The 21,021-nt window shown below is 42.2% G+C and overlaps 1 non-coding gene across 1 annotated transcript; it reads left to right on the top strand.

The window, feature by feature from the left end:
• Nucleotides 1-20,142: 20,142 nt before the first annotated feature.
• TRNAG-GCC (transfer RNA glycine (anticodon GCC)) lies at nucleotides 20,143-20,215 on the top strand. Its single transcript has one exon. It is a non-coding gene; the product is annotated as a tRNA-Gly (tRNA).
• The last annotated feature ends 806 nt before the right edge of the window (nucleotides 20,216-21,021 follow it).

Genomic DNA, 21,021 nt, shown 5'->3' with positions numbered 1-21,021 from the left:
TATACACTTGTTGCCTTTTGATCTTTTGCTTGGTGTCTACTGAGACAAAAGAAATTGTTTTTGTTGTTGTAGTCCATATAATGCTTCTTTGAACTCTGAAGTTCAAATAGGGAATAATCACATTGAAGGTTGGGGCTTCCTTCCAGCCCTTAGCTTTTCTTGTAATCTTTCCCGTATTCGCTGAAGTGATATGACAGGTAAGGCTAGCAGGACTGGACCTTCTGACATTTAAGTCCAGTCCGCAGTTTTACCCTATTTAGCTTTTTCCTGGCACCAAATAATTGGCTCATGATAATACCCTCTTTGACCCCAATTCTGATATGTAAGTTAGAATGCGGCTTTATTAACTTGCAGCTGGAGAAAAACCTGGCCTGAGACTGTAAGTTCACTCCGAAAAACATGACAGTTCAGAAGGTTTCTTGGTGAATATAGAATCAGAGCTGATGTCCTCAAGGGACAGTCCTGTCAAGCCTTGGCAGCTCGATGAATTGTCTCTCTTGTCCCAAGAGACGTTTTTGTCGGAAGAGCCAGAACATTTCCAGTCCGAGCATCCTTGCGCCGAGAGCAGAGCAGGAGAGAGGCGACCCTCTCCTCAACTCTCCTCTGTGGTGACCATTGTCACCTGCCTTTGCAGTTGCATGAGTCCTTCCCTTTCTCATTCAGCATCCTTTTGTAACAGTTTACACTCAACAAGTTTACAGATTACTTTTAATTAATTACAGTTTAGGTTGGCTACCTCCTAGTGACATTTAGGGAAGCGTTATAAACTCATTTGCTAGTACATCTCCAAATCAACTTGCAGAATAAATTTCTTTTGAGGAAGTGTTTTTTTTTTTTTTTGACAGCTTTCCATTCATTCAGAATTTATTAATTCCTATTCTTTCTTGGCATCGAGAGAAGCTCTTGATGAATACAATTTTCCTGCTTCTGCAGAGCTCACACTCAGTTCAGAGGCAGATTCACAAGCAAAATTCCATTGATAAAAGTTGTACGGTAGAGATAGGTACAAATTGTTTGGGGAGCACGAAGGAAGAGTTGGTTGAGTGTTTTGAATAATACGTGCTTGTAAACTTCATTTGCTATGAAAAATCTTCTCTGGTAGCTGCCTTTCTAATTTTTGTTCATTATTTTGGGATTCATAACAAGAATGATGATAATAGTGATATTTACTATGATTTCTTGAGCATCTACTCTCAAGGCTTGACACTGTCTCTGGCACTATATACATGTTACCTAACTTAGTCTTCATAACAAGCCCTAGAAGAAGATATTATTTCTATTTTATGGAGGTGAAAACTAGGACTCAGAGTGGTTAGGTACTTGCCCAAGGTCACCCATCTGGAAAGGGATAGAGTGGGCTAAGATCCCAATTCTGATGTCCAGGCTCATGTTCATTTTACCATATCACATGCCACCCGCCAGCCTCTAGTCTTCCAGCTGTGAACTCAACCAACTGGAATGATACGATGAGTGGTATGTGGTTCTGCTGGAGGATCCATCCATGCAGGTGGAATGGGTAAGTCATCTAAGTGCATCTACTACAGCTGAAAACCCTCTATACCCTCTATGCCCCTGTGGAGGGAAGTGGACTCACTGGACTTGTATTGTGAAAATCAGATGATGACAATTGAAGCAAACACGTTGAAATTATGGAGAATGGTGATTTTAAGAGACGTCAGAAATGTGATGGGTTTAATGAATTTTGAAAGCATTTGTGGGGTCCTCAGAGAGACTGTGTGTTTGTTGGGAGCATAGAGGCAGTGCCAGGGACAAAGTTGCCTGCCACTAATGTGCCTGTGCTGGCTGACACCATCCTGGCCCCAGTTTGCTCATCTCAATTAAGATAATTCTGCTTTCTCAGTTTTCTCATCACCGACTGATTTGCTTCGATCCCTGAGGCTAAGACAGTGGCATTGGGCTTCTTGTGAAGCAACAGAGATGAGGGATATGAGGAGCTTTAGCCGAATTGAAGGCATGTATCGTGGAAGAGCATTGTGGGTCTATGTAGGATTTGCCAGAGAATCGTTTACTTCCTCTGCACCTCAAACATTCCTCAAATATTTGTTGCCTTCCTTATCCCTTCCATACTAATTCTTCCTTGTTGCTTCCAAAAAGGTAACACTTGATGCCATTCCTCCTCTCTTTGACTTTCTTTTATGTCCTCTGCTGTCTTCTCTAGTCCCTCACTACCTCTTGGCCATCTTCTGCCATGGCTGGGAAATGAAGCACATGGATAAGGGCTATCCCTGATGCTGCCTCCAGGGCAGGATTCCACCATCTATGGGCAAGAGTCCACCAACTACAGTCAAGATTGGAAATGCACTGGAAGGAACCCAGCATTCCTTTCTCTTCTGTCTTCCATTTCAGGTTTTGGGGCACAGGAGAAAAGGGAAGGAACCTCATCTATAGGCACACATTCCAGGAACCACAGAGTAGGTGGCCCCTAGTCTTGATGAGCACATATACCCCCAACACACACACATGACTGGAGGCAGCATATCTTTATGTCAGTGTTCTCTGGGAAGACCAGTACCCTGTGCTCAACAACATAGCGTTCTTCCTGTCCCACCATGCCCTCTGCTCTCCCACAGAAGAAATGTATAAGCATAGGACCAAAGGATTCAATTGTGTCACCCCTTACCATGCTGCATCTTAGTTAGAGCTTGGGGAAAACATGGATGGGTTTGTAGGTGGAGCCCGGGGTTTAGATTCAGAAAAAATGAATTCTAGTCCTAACTTTGCCTTTTACTGGCTATGAGACCTCAGTGATTTTCATCATCTCTTCACACTTTAACTTTCTCCTCTGTCATATGAAAATAGTGATGAGTTTTTGTTTTGCTTTGCCCTGGTGAAGTTCAAGTTAGGTAATGGGTGGGAAAGCACATTGCAGATTTTGACACGCTAATAAAAACAAATGCATTACAGCAACTTAGAGAATAATCAGTCACATATCCATTCCTATTTAGTAGGAAACAGTCCTGTAGGAAAGATACAAAGGAAGATTTGCTTTTTCCTTTCCTGGGCATGAACTAATGTCTGGGAAGAAAATAGGAAAGATGAATTTGGAGGAAATTTGCCTACCTTTGGGTAGTAATTTAGTAATTTTTACACTTCCTTACATTTGGGAGGCAGCAAAGTGGTTAAGAGCATGGGCCTTGGAACCAGACATCCTAGTTCAACTCCTGGCTCTTGTGTGACCTTTGGCAAGTCATATGACCGCTTCGTGCCTCAGTTTTTCTACTATAAGATAAGAGGATTTATAATAATAATAGCCCGCATAGAATTTCCGTAAAGATTAGATGAATTAATATATGTAAATTACTTAGAGGAGAGTCTGGTCCATATTAGCTTTTATTATTGTAACTACTACGTCACTTGAACCTTTTCCAAGGATGTTCACATGTTACATGTCGTTTGACTGTCATCACAGCACCCTTGAGCAGGAGCAGACGCATTTCACAGGGAAGGACACTGATTGCTGTGGTCACTTCCTCAAGCTCACACAACTAGCCAGTGACAGCACTGCAGCGACTGTCCAGGCTTCTTTACAGTAGGCTTTGACTCTTGTTCCCTTAGATCCTGAAACTGGGAAAAGAGCTGAAGACTCAACTGACAGCCAGCCTACTTAACAAGTAACCATGGCCGACTGATTGCTTAGCTAAGAACTAAATTTTGGATTTGCGATCAGAGTTTTTAAGCGGACCTAGAACTTCCTTAAGTCATTAAATATATGAAATTAACTTTTATACTAGGTTGTATTTTTAGCATTATAGGGTAACAATGGAAGTTTAAAAATAAAAAACAGTGTTCTTTTCACTATTCAGTATTTTTACCACACCTACTGCCACGATGCAGATTCCTATTGAAACACAGGACTCAAGAAGACATTCAGATATTAAAAAAAAAAGTTCACCTAACTCATTGCTAAATAAGCAAACTTCCTTTTTCTGTAAGAGCTAGTACAGGACAAATATACATGTTTATGTGTAATTTTTATTTCATTCAAAATGAAAATAGGTTTATTAGATCCCTCAGGGGAAATGTATATTTTTATAACTTAGGTTATCTACATTATTAAATATGACAATGTCAGTGAAATAAATGGCACTGAGTTTTAGCCATTAAAATGTTAATTTGGGGACTAAGTTCATCCTGAAATTGACTAAAAGGTGGGAACTTGAACCTAGATGGACTGCCTGTGACTGAAGGATGGGGGTTGCTCATGATTGATTTAAATAAAATGTGAGAGGTAGAACCTTCCAAGGCAGCGGAGACCAGCTGATAACTCTCAAGGGACGCTGAATCTGGGTAAAAGTTTCTTTTGTTTCCTAATGCAAAAGAAGAAGTTTGTGCATTATTCCATTTTCATTTTCTGACAAGAGAAATTAGATGCATTCACCCAAAGAGACCTTTTTATTATTCTGGAATCAAACCTAAGCAGACATTTATGGAATGAGAATTTATTTAAAGAACTTTGAGTAACTCAGTGGACAGTATCTTCAGTGATAGCCCCGTAAAAGACACTAAAATCCTTAAACAGACAATTCTTATTTCAACTTTCTATAGAGGCAGAAGGCATAACATTAAATTCTAACTTAGTAAAGGCTTTTTTTCCCTTTTTTGGAGAAGGCGATGAGAATGAACTAAGCTAGCACATAGTTCCTGCACTTGCTGATAACTTTTCTTAAGCTTCCATGAAACTGGAGAATCTATTGGGGTCAAAAATGCCTGCATCCCTGGGGGTCTGATGAGTAATACTGGTGAGTGAGTCGGCTGAGTGGAGGCAATGGCAAGCAGGAGGGCACGTGGCCTGCTGACAGGACAGCAAGTTCTCAGCTCCTGCCGATGGATGCCACGAGAGAATGTGGGCTGGTGTCCTCAGATCTTCTCATATTTCAAGAAGAGTAACAAATCTAGATTATACATGAAATCCCCCTATTTTTACATATTGGCAACTAATTCATATGTGTAAAAAATGCCCAGTGTGGGCTTCCCTGGTGGCGCAGTGGTTGAAAGTCCGCCTGCCGATGCAGGGGACACGGGTTTGTGCCCCGGTCTGGAAAGATCCCACATGCCGCGGAACAACTGGGCCTGTGAGCCATGGCCACTGAGGCTGCGTGTCCAGAGCCTGTGCTCCGCAACGGGAGAGGCCACAACAGTGAGAGACCTGCGTACCGCAAAACAAACAAACAAACAAACAAACAAACAAAAAAATGCCCAGTGTGACATGCGCAAAATCATGTATGTATTTATTATGCATATGTGTATATTTCTATACATATGGTTATTTATTGCAACATTATTTGCGCTGCCAAGTTTGGAAACAGCCTAAGTGTTCATTAAAAGGGGACCAGTGAAATAATCATGGCACATCCATTCAATGGAATATTATGCTAGTGTTTATAAAACAGAATGAAACAATCTTTATATTCTGATATGGAAGTCTCAAAGACATTGTTAATCAGAAAAATAAAGGTGTGGGGGTGTGCATGCTTCATTGTGTGAAAAAAAGAGGGAGAAGAGAATGTGTGTGTGTGTGTGTGTGTATAGGGCTGCCATAATAGGCTACCACAGGCTGGGTGGCTTAAAAGCCAGAACTTTTTTTTTCACAGCTCTGGAGACTAGAAGTCTATGATCAAGGTGCTGGCAAACTTGGTTTCTGGTGAGAGCTCTCTCCTTGATCCATAGGCAGCCGTCTCTCACTATGTCCTCACATGGGCCTTTCCTCCGGTGCTCGTGCAGAGAGAAAGAGGTCTCTGGTGTCTCTTTCTCTTCTTCTAAGGACATCAATTTTGGATTAGGACCCCACCTTTCTGAGCTCATTTAACCTTAATTCCTTCCCTAAAGGGTCTGTCTCCAAATAAGATCACATTGGGGGTTAGGCTTCAACATATGAATTTTACAGAGACACAATTCAGTCCATTGTTCTTATATGGTGATAAAAACTAATCATATTAGGAGTTAATGTAGTCACTCCCATGACTAGGAGTGAGGGCCTGGGAAATGCTGGACGAGGGCACGCCTTCTCGTCCACTCCTCAGAGAAGCCTGCAGCGCTTTTACATTGTCCAAGTTCAGGAACTACACTTGTCATCTCACTCGAGAGAAGACCAGCCTTCTCCTTCACTTGCGATTGCTGCTACAGATAATATTATTTTTCAGAAAAGAGTTTTGGATCTTTAAGTGCTTGTGTCACTGCTGGCTTGAGACCCCAAAGTTCTGCCCCATATAACACAGAATGTAAAAGAATACCAAACACTAAAATCAAAGGAATTGTGACTTAATGAATTCATCATCCAGATTCTGGTTCCATTTCATTTATTGATGAAGAAACAGGCATATTTATGCTGCTTATTAAATGTTCATCTTGAGTCTCCCCCTCTGTGGAAGCAGAAAACTCGTTCCTTGAATACAAGCAATTCCTTTTACTCTCCTCTAACTTCCTTCCCTCATATTCAAGCAGACATCAGAGATATTTACTATAGCTTAGGTACATCCTTTCTCTGGTTCATAGATTGGAAAATCCAACTGGTTAATAAGCCACTTCTACCTCTGTTGGGGTGGGGTAGAGGAGGGAGTGGGAAGAGCTACTATTAATGTACTTCTGAAAAACACTCTGATGCTCCTTGAGTTGCATCTCTCCAAATTTCATGGAAGCCAGGAAAGTATTGGTGACAATTGCTTATCCACCAACAAGCCTGGGTGCAGGTATGAAGGAGGGTAGTTAACTCCCCAATGGCAGTAAAATGTTGTTTTTCTAGACGAGTTTCAGTTAGGTAATTCGTTGCAATTTTAGTTGTCCTCCCTTTCTCTTCATCTCTCTCACTCCTGCCTACACCCATCTTGTTGCTTCCCAAATGCTGTTAAACATGGCAAATACCGCCCTGGTTTCTGTGCTGTGTCCTGCCCTGTGTAATTGTGCGGTTTAGGTACTGGAGAGCCTGAGGGGTGCCGTTTATGTAGACTCTGATGTAGACTAGAATGGGTGCTCAATGCCACCCAGAGGGAGGCGTCCACCTTCTTTGCACACTGCCATCAACCAGAGACGCTGCATCCTAGACAGGCCCAGTGGAAGTGAATCAGAGCCTCGGTTCTCAAATAGGGTCACACTGGAGCCACTTCGTCCACTGTTCCCACCCTCTGGAAGCTCATGGCACCCCCTTCCTCGAGGAAGTGAGGTGACAGCCCCCTCTCTCCCTCAATGTACACAATCACACAGAAGGTGTGTTCCCTCTCTCCTTCTCCTCTACTTTCTGTACTAGTTCACCTCTCTTGGGCTCTTCCAGTTCCCAGCTGGGTCCCACCTATCCTAATTCCCTCTATTCCCCTTGGCTGTGGTGCAGAGTGGGAGGTTAGTTCCTGTTTGGGGAACTGAGGAAAACTGGGGAAATCAGAACAATATCTGTAGTTTGGTTTATAGATTTATAGCTGTTGATTTCTAAGTTTTGGTCATTGAACTGTGGTCATGTAAGATGCTAACATGGGATGTTCCCAAGGAGGATCTGGGTGAAGAGTACGTGAGAAATCTCTTTACCATCACTGCAACTCTTTTGCAAGTGAAAAGTTATTTTAAAATAAAAGATTAAAAAAAATGATATCTGGGAAAGTGAATCTACCTGCATGTTCCAGAAATCTCTCAACCCAGACCTCACCTTGCCAGCTGCCTCCTCGTTCTGGTGGTTCTTCAAGCAACCCCTGTGCACGTTGGTAGGGGCACACATTCCCACCCCACCACCCATCTATAGACGGGCCCTGTTTATGCTAATGTATGCCAGCCTACACTGAGATAACCATGGGGAAGAATAGGAATGAATCAAGGTAAGATGGGCTGTGAAATCCCAACTGGCATTGGTTGCAGAGCAGTAAGAACAATTATATATATATATAGATAGATTTTTTTTTAATATATTTATTTATTTTTTTGTGGTACGTGGACCTCTCACTGCTGTGGCCTCTCCCGTTGCGGAGCACAGGCTCCGGACGCGCAGGCTCAGCAGCCATAGCTCACGGGCCCAGCAGCTCCGCGGCATGTGGGGTCTTCCCGGACCAGGGCACGAACCCGTGTCTCCTGCATCGGCAGGCGGACTCTCAACCACTGCGCCACCAGGGAAGCCCAACAATTATATATTGAGTTATAACTTTGGTGCACTTGAAATGAGAATATGAATGCAACCTACAGAATCTAGTAGTTTTAAGACACTTTTCCTATTGTTACATTAAAGTAGGTTTTCATTTTAATAAGATAGGTCTCTTTGGTGTCCTTGGGAATGTGTCCACTCACACCAGAGGACAAGGAAGACTTTTCTAGATTTCTCTTCAAGGGTGTGGATCAGAGCCATCTACAAGGGGACAGTTGTTACTGTACTGTGCTTGGACCCCTCTCAGAAGTTCTAAGAGTAGGTCCTTGGGGGTTGTTACTTAACTGCATTATCTGCATGTCTTATAAAGTCCTAAGTGACCCGCATCATGCAACATTTTCAGCCTCTGTCACATTCCCAGTCATTAAGCTCCAACCACTCTGGATCTATTCTGTTCCTAAAACAGTCAGCCTTTCCCCAGTACAAGGGTCTTGTACTTGGTGTTCCTTTTTGGGGGAACACTCTTCATCTTGGTCTTCTCATGGTACCTTCTTATCCTTCAGGTTTCTGCTTAAATTTCACCTACACAGGAGGTGTTTTCTGACCAACTACCTAAAGTTGTCACCCTATCCCTCTATCACATTGTCTTCTATTTTCCTTCCTAATGCTTATCATTATCTATGATTATTGTTTACCCGTTTTTGCACTTGCTTATTATCTGGCTAGAATAACAATTTCACGAGAACAAGAACTGCTTGTTCACCACTGTACTTCAAACACTTAGAGCAGAGTTTGAAGAAAGTAGTGTCCAGAGAGGGTGCAGCTCAGGCCCTTCTTAGAGTTGGGGGTTCCCCCTGTGGTAGAGAAGGAGACCTAGTGCACCTTCAGTCCATGGAGGAGACACCATGGCCAAAGCTAGGAAGAGGGACATTGTGCAGACCATCCTGAATTCTTGGAGAGTGTTTTCTTCTCTATGAAATTTAAGGCTAGAAGACATATATTCCCTCTGTGTGAAAGGACATGATTTATCCACTCTTTCCCTTTCTTTCGCTCTTCCACAAACGTTTATAGTGTGTTACAATTTAGCTTAGTACCTGGCCCATAGTTACAGAACTGTGAACACGGAAGACTCAATCCCCAACTCTCCTCCTACTAATAGACCAGCAGGGCTGATCAGACAAGAGGCACCTACGATTCACTGTGAGAGGTGCTCTGGGAGGAGGTGGGCTTAGAAGTGCAATCTCCTCCTCACTTGGATTCATACCTGGTAAAGAGGAGGGTGAGGAACCTTGCAGGGCTCCTAGCCTGGATACTCAAAGACTCTAAATAATCTGAGAATGTGTTAGTTTCACCAGGATGGTTTCAGTTACAAATAAATGACTTAACACTTACTGACTTGTATCTACCTTATCCACATATTTATTTTACCTGCCTTGCACCTGAAGGAATTTTCAGGGTGTTGATGGAGCAACTGGGCCTGAAATCAAGGGACTAGGGTTCATATCATCACTTTGATAAGAATCAGCCCTCAGACTGTATTTCTCTAGTCGTGGGGGCTCAGCAATCTACCTCAAAACCTAGGGCTTCAGGCAACTCTTATGCACACCAAAGTTTAAAACGATGGCATTAGACTTTAAGCAATTGGAATTAGAGATTAAGTCTTTCCTGTTTATTTCCAGCAAGCCTGGCACATAGTAGGTATTTGATAAATACCTGTTGGATATTAACTAAATTGTTGTGAAGTGGTCAGTGAGCTTCAAAATCTTATTGAACTTAAATTTCCTTATGTGTAGAATAAGTATAATCATAGCCTTAAAAGGTTGTTGAGAATATGAATGAAATAAAATAGGAGGGGTCCTATATTACAGTGCATGGCCCATGTAGAGATTTCGGTAAAGGTTAGTGGAATCTGGATCTATGTGAGGAATAAGGAGCAGACACGTTGCTGTCTAGTGTGATTTGTGTGGGTTCTAACCTTTCTGATTGTGTCTCCTGGCTGCAGAGGCTGGAGAGCTAAAACCGACATTTCCAGACTCCCTTGCAGCTAGATTTTGTGAGTCACTTTTACCGATCTGAAACCCTTGCTAGAGACTTAAATTTGGGACTGAGTTAAGAAGGCAGAGAGGCAGGACATCAGGCATCCTATCTTACCTACTCCCCTAGTAGCAGAGACAGTGTGGTCCTCGAGCTGGTGGATGTGGCGGTCTTCTGAGGGAGTCAGAAGCAGGGGCTCCTTTGGCTGACTGCTTCCACAGTACAGCTTTGGGGTTATTCCCAGAAGCTAGGGCTATGGTCCATTTCTTCAGCAGCCTTTCCCCGCAGTGATACTCTGAGCAATTTAATGCACCGTGTATTCATTTTCTAGGGCTGCCATAACAAATCACCACAAACTGGATAGCTTAAAACAACAAAAAATTACTCTCTCACGGTTCTGGAGGCTAGACGTTCAAAATCAAGGTGTCACTAGGGCCATGCTCCCTCCGAAGGCTCCAACAAGAATGTTTTTGGCCTCTTCCAAGCTTTTGGTGGTTGCCAGCAAATTTTGGCATTCCTTGGCTTGTAGCTGCATCATTCCAATCTTTGCCTCTATTTTTACATGACCTTCTTCCCTGTATGTGTCTCTGTGTCTTCACATGATTTTCATATAAGGGCACAAGACACTAGATTTAGGGCCCATTTTGATCCAGTATGTCCTTTTTTTAACTTAAGTAATCACATCTGCAAAGGCCCTAATCCAAATAAAGTCATATTCTGAGGTTTTGGGTGGACGTGAATTTTGGAGGGACACTATTCAACTCAGTATACAGTGCAATAATCTCATGTTGCTCAAACTATCTAGAGTGAATTCTGTTCTCTGAACCCCCTTGATTTGGATGACCTCTGAAACTCCCAGGCATCTCTGACATTGTAGAATTCTACTCTTAATAGTGAGAAATTCAATCTTTGTTGTGATTGACACCTGTCAGGCTCAGGCACCAGCACCCATGCAGAAGACTTCATTGAAGGAGGGCTTCATTTATTTAAAGCCATCTATGATGATTCACTTGCGCCTGGGGAATGCAGCAACCCCCTTCTCTTCTATGGAAGCACACTGAGCCATTTATTCAGGCTTACTTGTCACTTTCCCTTTCTTCTCAACCCTCCTGATAACACAATAGAGACAGACTGCTTTGGTAGAAAAAGGCTTTTCACACACAAATGGTCCTTCAGTGTTGATTCTGTTCTCAGCAAGAGAAACTTGCCTAAAAAGTTATTTCAAAATTAGGTCCATAGGGAGCATTATTGTATCTTATTACAAAATTAATGAAGTGATTAGGGCTAGGAAGTGGTCACCAAGAAAGGGTTGAGGAGGAACCTAGATATTCAGATGTAATCCATGAAGATGGCCAGCTCTAGTTAACACTATTAGTAGTTAGAATGTGCCAGGCAATATATATATATATATATATATACACACACACACACACACACACACACACATACATACAGAATATGCACTCGGAATATATATATATATATGTGTTCTGAGTTATAATTGACCCTTGAACAACATGAGTTTGAACTGTGAGTCCACTTATATGCAGATTGTTTACAATAAATATATGGGAAACATTTTTTGAGATTTGTGACAATTTGAAAAAACTCAGACAAACTGTAGCCTAGAACTATTGAGATGATTAAGAAAAGGGTATGTTATGAATGCATAAAATATGTGTAGATATTAGTGTATTTTTATATAGGCATAAGGTGAGTGATATTTAATATAAAATTAAGAATGTATTAATTTTCTTACTGTTTTATAACTTTACTTTCAAGGAATTACATTACTGTACATTATATCTCTCCCTTTCATAATTGGAGAATTATGTATCAGTCTATCATCACAGGTTAAGTGGTTTTTAAAAAAAAAAGTAACAGTGTTTCCAATAGTGTATTATGGCTATGCCTGTAATACTCCATGCCATAAAAATTTTGTAATGATTCATTCGTTAGTTGTATAGGCTAGGCTTCCATGAAGCAATTGTATCAATTACACTAGGCTACCATAAAGTAATCATATTGCTGCTTCTTTGTTTCCAATGCATGAATTTTGATACCTGTAAATAAAGATGAATTTCTTTTTTTCACTATCTTTTCATTTTTTAATGTCTAGTGTTACTAATGCATATAACATCTACAGGGTTTTGTATCATATAAGGCAATATTGATGTTGGTACTGACAGACAGATGATTCATCTTATAAATAGATGATGTAAACTTAGGATATTAATAAATACAGTACAGTACTGTAAATGTATTTTCCCTTCCTTATGATTTTCTTAATAATTTTCTTTTCTCCAGCTTACTTTGTTGTAAGAATATAGTATATAAAACACATAAGATACAAAATATATGTTAACTGGCTCTTTATGTTATTGGTTAGGCTTCTGGTCAACAGTAGGCTATTAGTAGTTAAGCTTTTTTTGGGACGTGAGTCAAAAGTTATCCATGGATTTTTGAACGAACAGGGTTTGGTGCCCCTAATCCTCACTTTGTTCAAGGGTCAAGTGTGTGTGTGTGTGTGTGTGTGTGTGTGTGTGTGTGTGTGTGTGTATAAAATTAGGAGTTTGGGATTGACATATACACACTACTATATATAAAATAGATAAACAACAAGGACCTACTGTACACAGAGGACTATATTCAGTATCTTGTAATAACCTATAATGGAAAAATATATATATCTATATATAACTGAATCACTTTGCTCTATACCTGAAACTAACACAACATTGTAAATTAACTATATTTCAGTTAAAATGGTTAAAATCTCTATTATGTATATTAGTTTTCTATTCTTGCCATAGCAAATTTCTACACACTTGGTGACTTAAAACACAGCCATTTATTATCCTATAGTTTGGTAGGTCAGAGGTCTGGGCATAGCGTAGCTCAACTGGCTCCTGTGCTCAGAGAGCCACAAGGCAGAAATCAAGGGGTTGGCTGGGCTTTAAGGAAGACTACATTAGATTGGCCAAAAAGTTCATTCGTTTTTTCTGTACCATCTTATGGAAAAACCCGAAGGAACTTTTTGGCCAACACAATACTTCCAGGCTCATTCAAGTTGCTTGTGATTTTAAGACTGAGTTTGCTATTTCCTTGACACATGGCCCCCTTAATCTTCAAGCCAATAATGGCACATCAAGTCCTTATCATGCCTTGGATATTTACGTCCCTTTCTGCTACCAGCTGGAGAAAGATCTCAGCTGTACCACAGCTGGCATACGGGGGCTGGCATCGAGTGAACAGGCAGGAAGAGTTACTGACTGGAGGAGGGAGAGGCGGTGGGAGGTGGTAGAGCTGAAGGATCATCAGCAATAGGAGGGCAAGCTGCAGTTTCACTCATGCCTGACACTGATGGCACAGACTCTGGTTCCTTGCTGGAACCAGCTGCGTGTTCACATCTTTGAAAGTTCACAACTTGAACGTTCGTATGTAGGGGACTTACTGTATAGGGAGGCAAGGAAGGAGTGGATATTGTGGGATGCTGAGGATGTGCCATAATAAATACTTGATTGCTTGTACGGATCTGAGGTGGGTGTGACCTGTGTCTCACGTTATAGCAGATCCTGAGACTATGAAAGTTGTGCCGAGCCCCCCAGCCCCCCCAGTCACGGAGAATCATAGCGATGGGGCTGCGTGGTGTGTTTAGGTGTGTTATGGGTCTGAGGCAGCCTCGTCAAAATCCTTGTCTGTCTAGCATGGACAAAGGAACAGCCAAAGGCCTCCCAAATACCTTGGACGGTTGTGGGAGAGGCCTTGAGAGCTAGATCTGGGACCTGTGGTGGTTTGAACCATGAGGGTGCAACTGTCATCTGCCAGAAGTGTGAGCCCCTAGTTGTGCCAGTGGCAATATAGGTCATGAGTGATGATGACCAATTGTCTCCTCTTTCCTGTCTCTTGGCCCTAAGTCAGTCCCTCTTCTGCTACCCCCAGGGACCGATACCCCATCAGCGAGGAGTGAGAGAAGACCCTGGCTTCTCTAGAGCAACAGAACCAATAGGCTATTTACGTGTCTAAAGAAGGAGATTAACTATGAGGAATTGGCTCACACAGGTATGGAGACTGAATGTCCACCATCTGTAGTGGGCAAGCTAGAGACCCAGGAGAGCCGATGGTATGGTTCCTGTCTGAGTCCAAGGTCTGCCACCTGGGAGAGCTGATGGTGGAAGTTCCAGTCCAAGTCTGAGTCTGAAGGCAGACTGGTGTCCCAGCTCAAAGACAGGCAGAGAGGAAGAATTCTTTCTTATTCAGCCTTTTATTTAGTTCAGGCGCTAACAGAACAGATGAGGCCCAACCATGTTGGAGAGGACAATCTGCTTTATTCAGTCTACTGATTCAAATGTTAATCTCACCCAGAAACACCCTCCCAGACATATTCAGGATAATGTTTAACCAAATATCTGGGCATCCTGTGGCCCAGTCAAGTTGCCACATAAAAATGACCATCATACCCTGAATGGACTGAGATTATACAAACTTACAGAAAACAGGCTACTGCCTCTATATGCAGAGGGAACTCAGAGTAGAAATGAAGCCGCATTTCTTGCGGATCTGAGGCAATGGCCTGGGTTGACTTACCTGCTCTTATATCTCGTCTTCACAGGGGCAACGGAGAACCATGTCCTTCTGGAATCCCTTCTGGGCTGCCATGAATGGAAGCACTTTCCACCTTCTCTCCCATGATGCTGCCTCTCTCTAGAGGTATTGTGGCTCTTGTAGCCATCCCTGTACCCCACAAAACACCCAGCACAGAGTCTTGCACAAAGATGGAGCTCAGGACATGCCTTTGAATGAATGAATGATCTGAAAATCTCTTTCTGTTGGGTAAAGTCACAAAGAAATCAGAGGGTAGGGGAAGGAAGCACAGGAAGATGAGTGTCTCCTGGGAAGAGCACTGGACAGGGTATCTGGGGACCCAGGACTTATTCTGGGTTCTGCCACAAAGCACCTATGTGGCCCTGGCACATTGCTTAGCCTTTCTGAGCATCGATTTCATCCACTCTGGTTAGAATGCTAATACGTATCCTGCCTACCTCAGAAGCACCTGGAGCTTTGGAGAAGATTGAATGGAACATTTCCTATGAAAGAACACGAAATATTATAAAAATGCTATAAAATGTGTGGTGGATTTGTTGTTGTTGTTGTTTCATAGGTGTATGTGGTGTGTCCACAGATGATAAATTCCTAGTGATCAGGAACCCTGGATCTCACATATTCCTCAGAGTTCCAGGGCCAGAGAAGAGCTTGGAGGGGGCTTGACACTTACCTGCCAACCTGAACTTGCATTGCTACGAGTGCTTGCTGAGTCTGTAAGGGACTAATGGTCCTCGAACCTCAAGGACTGTGTCTTGTCATTACGTAAGTAAGAAAACTGCATAACTGGTTGAGTGAAAGGAAGTCAACATGGAAATGACTCCCCGTCTCCTCTAGGGAAGGGCTGGGTGCAGGACACATACTATGTACAAAGTCCTGTTCTGAGTGCTGGTGGGAGAAAAAAGATTCATTAAGCATCCCACCTTGGCCATTTCTTGAGCACCTGCAGCGTGCCAGGTAGGGTGTTTTTCCTGTGTTCATACAAATAGCTCTCGTAACAGCTCTGTGGGGTAAGGGCTGTTATCCCTGTTTTGCAGTGGAGGAAGCTTGGAGGGCGATAGAGTTGAAGTAATGTATCCAGCAAATACTGAGTAGCACTGGGATTCAAATCGTGTCTCAATGCAAAGCCCTTACTTTTTCCATTTTATTATATGAAGTATGAATCTGGTTTATAATTTAGAATTTTGCACAAGTCCCATATCAAAAAAAGAAAAAGAGAAAAATACGGCATGCTAGTAGGTGGATTCTTTTAAATGGCACTCTTAGAAATTATCACGTTATGGGGTACCAGTTCATTTTCAGGCTCTAGTTTTTAATTTCCATAAAACTATCTTTGCATTTATAACCAGTTTGGCTTCACATGCTTTCCTCCCTCCTTAGTGCATATTACCAAATATTTGCAGCAATCTCCTAGATGTTTTGTGCTAACCAAGAACATGGTTGTTCTTATCATTTTTAAATGATTAAATTAAAATTTACCCTCAGAGGGTTAGGACTCTGAAAACATCCCATTTTGTTGGTTCCAGGCACAGGAAATAAATCTACACAGAAAGAAAGGGGTCAGATTAATATAATTGTGGTGACCCCTACATCTCTGTGGACCTAGGCATGGGGGTTTGGGCAGCACGCAGCCTGCCTGGAAAAGGCTCCCTGCCCTTGGGTAAGAGAAAAGAAGTACAGCCTGGGGAGAGAAAATAATACAAAAAGAGGAAGGAGAAAATGAGTTGTAGGAAAAGAAGGGAGGATTGTAATTATAACTTTAAATGTTTTAAACATATTGGGAACTACACAGTATTTAAGGACGATGACCCTGAAATATGAGGTTCATATAACGTATCACATGAGTATGTCATTCAATATTCGAGTATTTTTTGAGTCTCTTGTCAGTGCCCAGCAGTTTTCATTCTAGTGGTAGACATGCATCATTATTTTCTTGGTCACCCAAGATTAACTGATATTTAATTGAGTCAGCCAGTTAGTCCACAGACATTTAAGGAGCATACACTATGTATAAGGTACTGTCCTGGAGGCTGATGAGAGAAAAAGAAGCACTAGGAATCTCAACCCTGTCCTCTCAGAGCTACTAGTTCTGCACAGGAACTGATTAACAATAATGCAAGATAGGTACCATACTAACATAAAATACGAGTGTTACAGAGGAAAGAGAGATTATTATTTGTTGAGATGTGGTAATGCTTCCTGCAGGTGGTGATATTAAACCGATGTTTACTTACGCGAATACTAGCAGGAGGTGACATTCTGGGTGAGGAGTATGTGGATCTCGAGAGTGGAGGCCATGTGTGAGAACCTGTGATTTGACTGGCTGGAGTAAAAGGTGATTGAGAACAGTAGTCAGAGGTGAGCAGGGGAAGGTTGGCAGGGGACAGACTGCAGAGAGCTTTTAATGCCAGGTGTAGCCGTCAGGATTTGCTTAGAGAAGCAAAATCATTACAATTATTGTGGAATAATGATTTATTACAGGAATTAGATCTTACACGTTCGTGAGAGGAGCTGGAATATTTTGGCTTTCTATTAATGTATAACAAATCGCTCCAAAGCTTACTGGCTTAAAAAGACAACCGTGTTACCGGCTCATGATTCTACAAGTTCACTGGGGCTCAGTTGGGTGGCTTTTCGCTGGTCCCACTTGGGATCTCTCAGGTGGCTAGGTAGGAACCTCCAAGATGGCTTTACTCCTGTATCTGGTGCTTAGCAGGGATGGCTGGGGGCCTATGACCTCTCTCTCTCCACATAGCACTTTCCATAGCATTTCTTAGGATCATCCATAGTTTGGGTGCTTTACATAGTGGCTGGATCCTAAGAACTCTCACTCCAGTAGGATAAGCAGCAATGTTCAAATGCACATTAGGCCTCTGCTTGCATCATGCTTGCAAGTGTCCCATTGGTCTCAAGCCTCGAGTCTGTGTAGGAGAGAACACACAAGGGCAAGGGTACTGAGAGATGTGCTTCATTGGGGCCATAAGGGTAACCATGCCAGGCAAAGGGATTAAGAACTTTTTCAGTAGGTAATAGGGAGCTATTGAAAAATTTGGAGAGGAAAGTACCAGGATGAGATTATTGTTTTAGAAAGATGCATCTGGCAGTAGTGTTATAGGATGGTGTGGAGACACATGAGGCAGGAAGGCCAATTAAGAGACTATTATAAATAGTCAAGGTGAGAGGAAACGAGGGATGGAACTAGCATATATATCAGCCAACTGCTTATATGCTTTCAGACCTATGCCTTTCTCTTCCCCTGACTGCAAGGGAGCTGACTCTTACAGCTTGTGTTTCCCAGGCTCCACATCACCTGTCAGCTGGCTTCCTGCTGGTTTGGCCGATGAGAGGCTCTGGTGGAAGAAGGGAGGGAAGGAGGAAGGAAGAGTAGTTCTCTTTCAGTCTGCTTCAGGTGGTACTTCGGGCAGCAGTGGTAACTGCTCTATGGCTTTAGCTTTGGTAATCCTGTCTTTCACTTTTGCCTCTCCACATTAAGGATAGTAGCAATTTACCATTGTACTTATTTCTGAATTGCTTGATTATCCCTTGTTTAGCTTCTCTGTTTTTCTGTCACCTGCAGAGCTACAATTCTGTATTTAAGTCTTTCTATTTAAAATAATTAGTGTAGTTTCTATTGTCATGATTGAACCCTGGCTGATACAGTAGGCCAATAGAAGTAGAGAAAGGGTAACACATAGGACGATGATTATATAGGACTTTGAAAATAATTGTAGAGGTGGGTATTTTAGAATCTCAGTAGGTATCCATGATGGTTTGGAGTTTTTGAATTTGGGTAACTGAGACAATGGTAGTATGAGTAAAAAGAACAATAATGAGAGGAAGCAACCCTTGGAAAAAAGATGGTGGGTTCAGTTTGGGACATACTAACTATTTTAGGCGGTAGGTTATTTAGATGATGATGACCACCAGGCAGTTCGGGGAAAGGTCAGAGGCAGGAGTTTAGCTTTTGGTACCATATGAGTGGAAGTGGTTGGTAAGATTATGAAATTTTATAATATGGCCAGAAGGAGATTAGGAATGAAAACAAAAATTTAGTAATTACCTGTGTATAGGGAGAATGGGAGTAAAGAAAAGAAAAAGAGTTCCAGGAGATGGGGCAGAACCACAGAAGACATTAGTACAAAAGCCAAGGAGAGAATTTCAGAATGAAGGGGGTGTTTTAGTTTTCTGTTGCTGCTGTAACAAATTACCACAGACTTAGTGGCTTCAATAACAGAAAATTATTATTATTTTTTTAAAAGATTTTTTTGATGTGGACCATTTTTGAAGCCTTTATTGAATTTGTTACAGTATTGCTTCTGTTTTATGTTTTGGTCTTTTGGCCGTGAGGCATGTGGGATCTGAGCTCCCCGACCAGGGATGGAACCCACACCCTCTGCACTGGAAGGTGAAGTCTTAACCACTGGACTGCCAGGGAAGTCCCAACAACAGAAAATTATTATCTTCAGTTCTGTAAGTCAAAATCCTGGCAGGGTTCTCACCTGGCTAAAATCAAGATGTCACAGGACTGTATTCTTTTCTGGAGGTTTTAAGGAAGAATCTGTTTACTTGATCATTAGGATTGTTAGCAAAATTCACTTTCTTGTGGTTGTAGGACTGAGGTCCCATTTCCTTGTTTGCTGTTGCCTGAGCATTCTGGAGGCTGCCTTACTCCATCTTCAGCTCCTGGCTGTCTTACTCCATCTTCAGCAATGGTGGATTACGTCCATCTTATGCTTCAAATCTCTCCTATGGCTTTTTTCATCACATTTTTCTGACTGACTCTTGGCTCATGTGATTAGATTGGCCCCACATGGATAATCTATGAAACTCTCCCTATCTCAAGGTCTATAACCTTAATCACATTGCCAAGTCCCTTTTGCCATATAAGGTAACATGTGCACAGGATCCAGGGATTAGGAGCTGGGCATTTTGGGGGGATCATTTTTCTGCCTACCACCGAGAGTAAACTGTTATTGTTATCTGATGCAATAGCCAAATAGAGTGAGGAATAAGAAAAGGACCTAAGACTTGGTGATTGGAAGTCTAAGGTGCCCTTTGGGATAATTGCTTCCATGGAGTGATGAGGGTAGAGGACAGCTTGCTGGGCTTAATGGAGGGTGAGGGTGGACAGGAGGTAGTAGCAGAGTCATGCCGTACACAGAGCTCTGGGGTTATTGTTACTCGGAGGTAGCCAGAGTTCAGTACTTGTTTACAAAGTGCAGACCTCTCTCTCCAGTAGTTTGGTGACAAAGTGAAGGAAAACAGAAGCACACCTGAAGACTTCTCCCTGGAGAAGTAGAAATGGAAGATGAACAGGTGGGTGCCAGAGATGGTAATTGAAGATAGCTGTTGAGGGTTTCTTTGGAGATGGAAAGGAGTAGGGCCAAGTCAAGTTGAAGGGTTGGCCTTAAAAAGGAGGAGCAGGGACTTCCCTGGTGGTCTAGTGGCTAAGACTCTGCACTGCCAATGTAGGGGGCCCAGGTTCGATCCCTGGTCAGGGAACTAGATCCCACATGCAGCAACTAAGAATTCTCATGCGGCAACAAAGATCCTGTGTGTCAAAACTAAGACCCAGCGCAACCAAATAAATAAATAAATATTAAGAAAAGGGGGTGGGTGGGAATCTTTGTACTTAATATACGAAGGAAGAAGAGGATATATGAAACAGTCATTCAAAAGCAAAAAAGAAAAGAGATGGAGATGATTATGTCAGAGAGGTGGTGATCTTTGAAAGAGGATTGTGGTTATTTGTGTATATCCATGAGGGGTGTGGAGGGGTGGGACTGGGGAGATAGGAGCTTGAACTGAAAATCTGCCAGAAGTTTTGTTGTTTTTTTTGCAATAGGCTTCCTTTTTTTTTTTTTTTTTTTCCTGTTCCTCCATCACACGTGAGGCAGGTGATAGCCAACTCAAGTCTCCCAAGTGTGCAACTGCAACAACCAGGTCAGACTGATTAAACTCTTAATTCTAATTCTAAATTTTTTAGGAAGAAACAATTTGACTAGTTTGTCTTAGTTCAGATGTTCGCTCTTAATCCAATCAGGCATGACTAAAAGGAGCCCGTACCTGGGAGCGTTTCATGGCAGTCATTTCCCGGAGGAGGTGATAACGTAGTACCCCAGGAGCTTCAGTGCTGGTGGGATAGTTTTAACCAATATAATGAAACCAGTAAGGATGGAAACAGCGGATGAATGGCTGATGGTTGTAATAACAGCAATGATCATGATTAGATAACTACTGGAGCTGGGATTTGGGGGTTTATCCTGAGGGTTTCTATGGATCACCGAATGGAAGAAAGCATGAGAGGC

This window comes from Aethalodelphis obliquidens, unplaced genomic scaffold, assembly GCF_003676395.1.
Source record: "Aethalodelphis obliquidens isolate GAN/ISIS:26980383/991018 unplaced genomic scaffold, ASM367639v1 scaffold1, whole genome shotgun sequence".
NCBI lineage: Eukaryota > Metazoa > Chordata > Mammalia > Artiodactyla > Delphinidae > Aethalodelphis > Aethalodelphis obliquidens.
The sequence above is the reverse complement of the archived record's forward strand: the minus strand, read 5'-3'. Positions and strand labels throughout refer to the sequence as shown.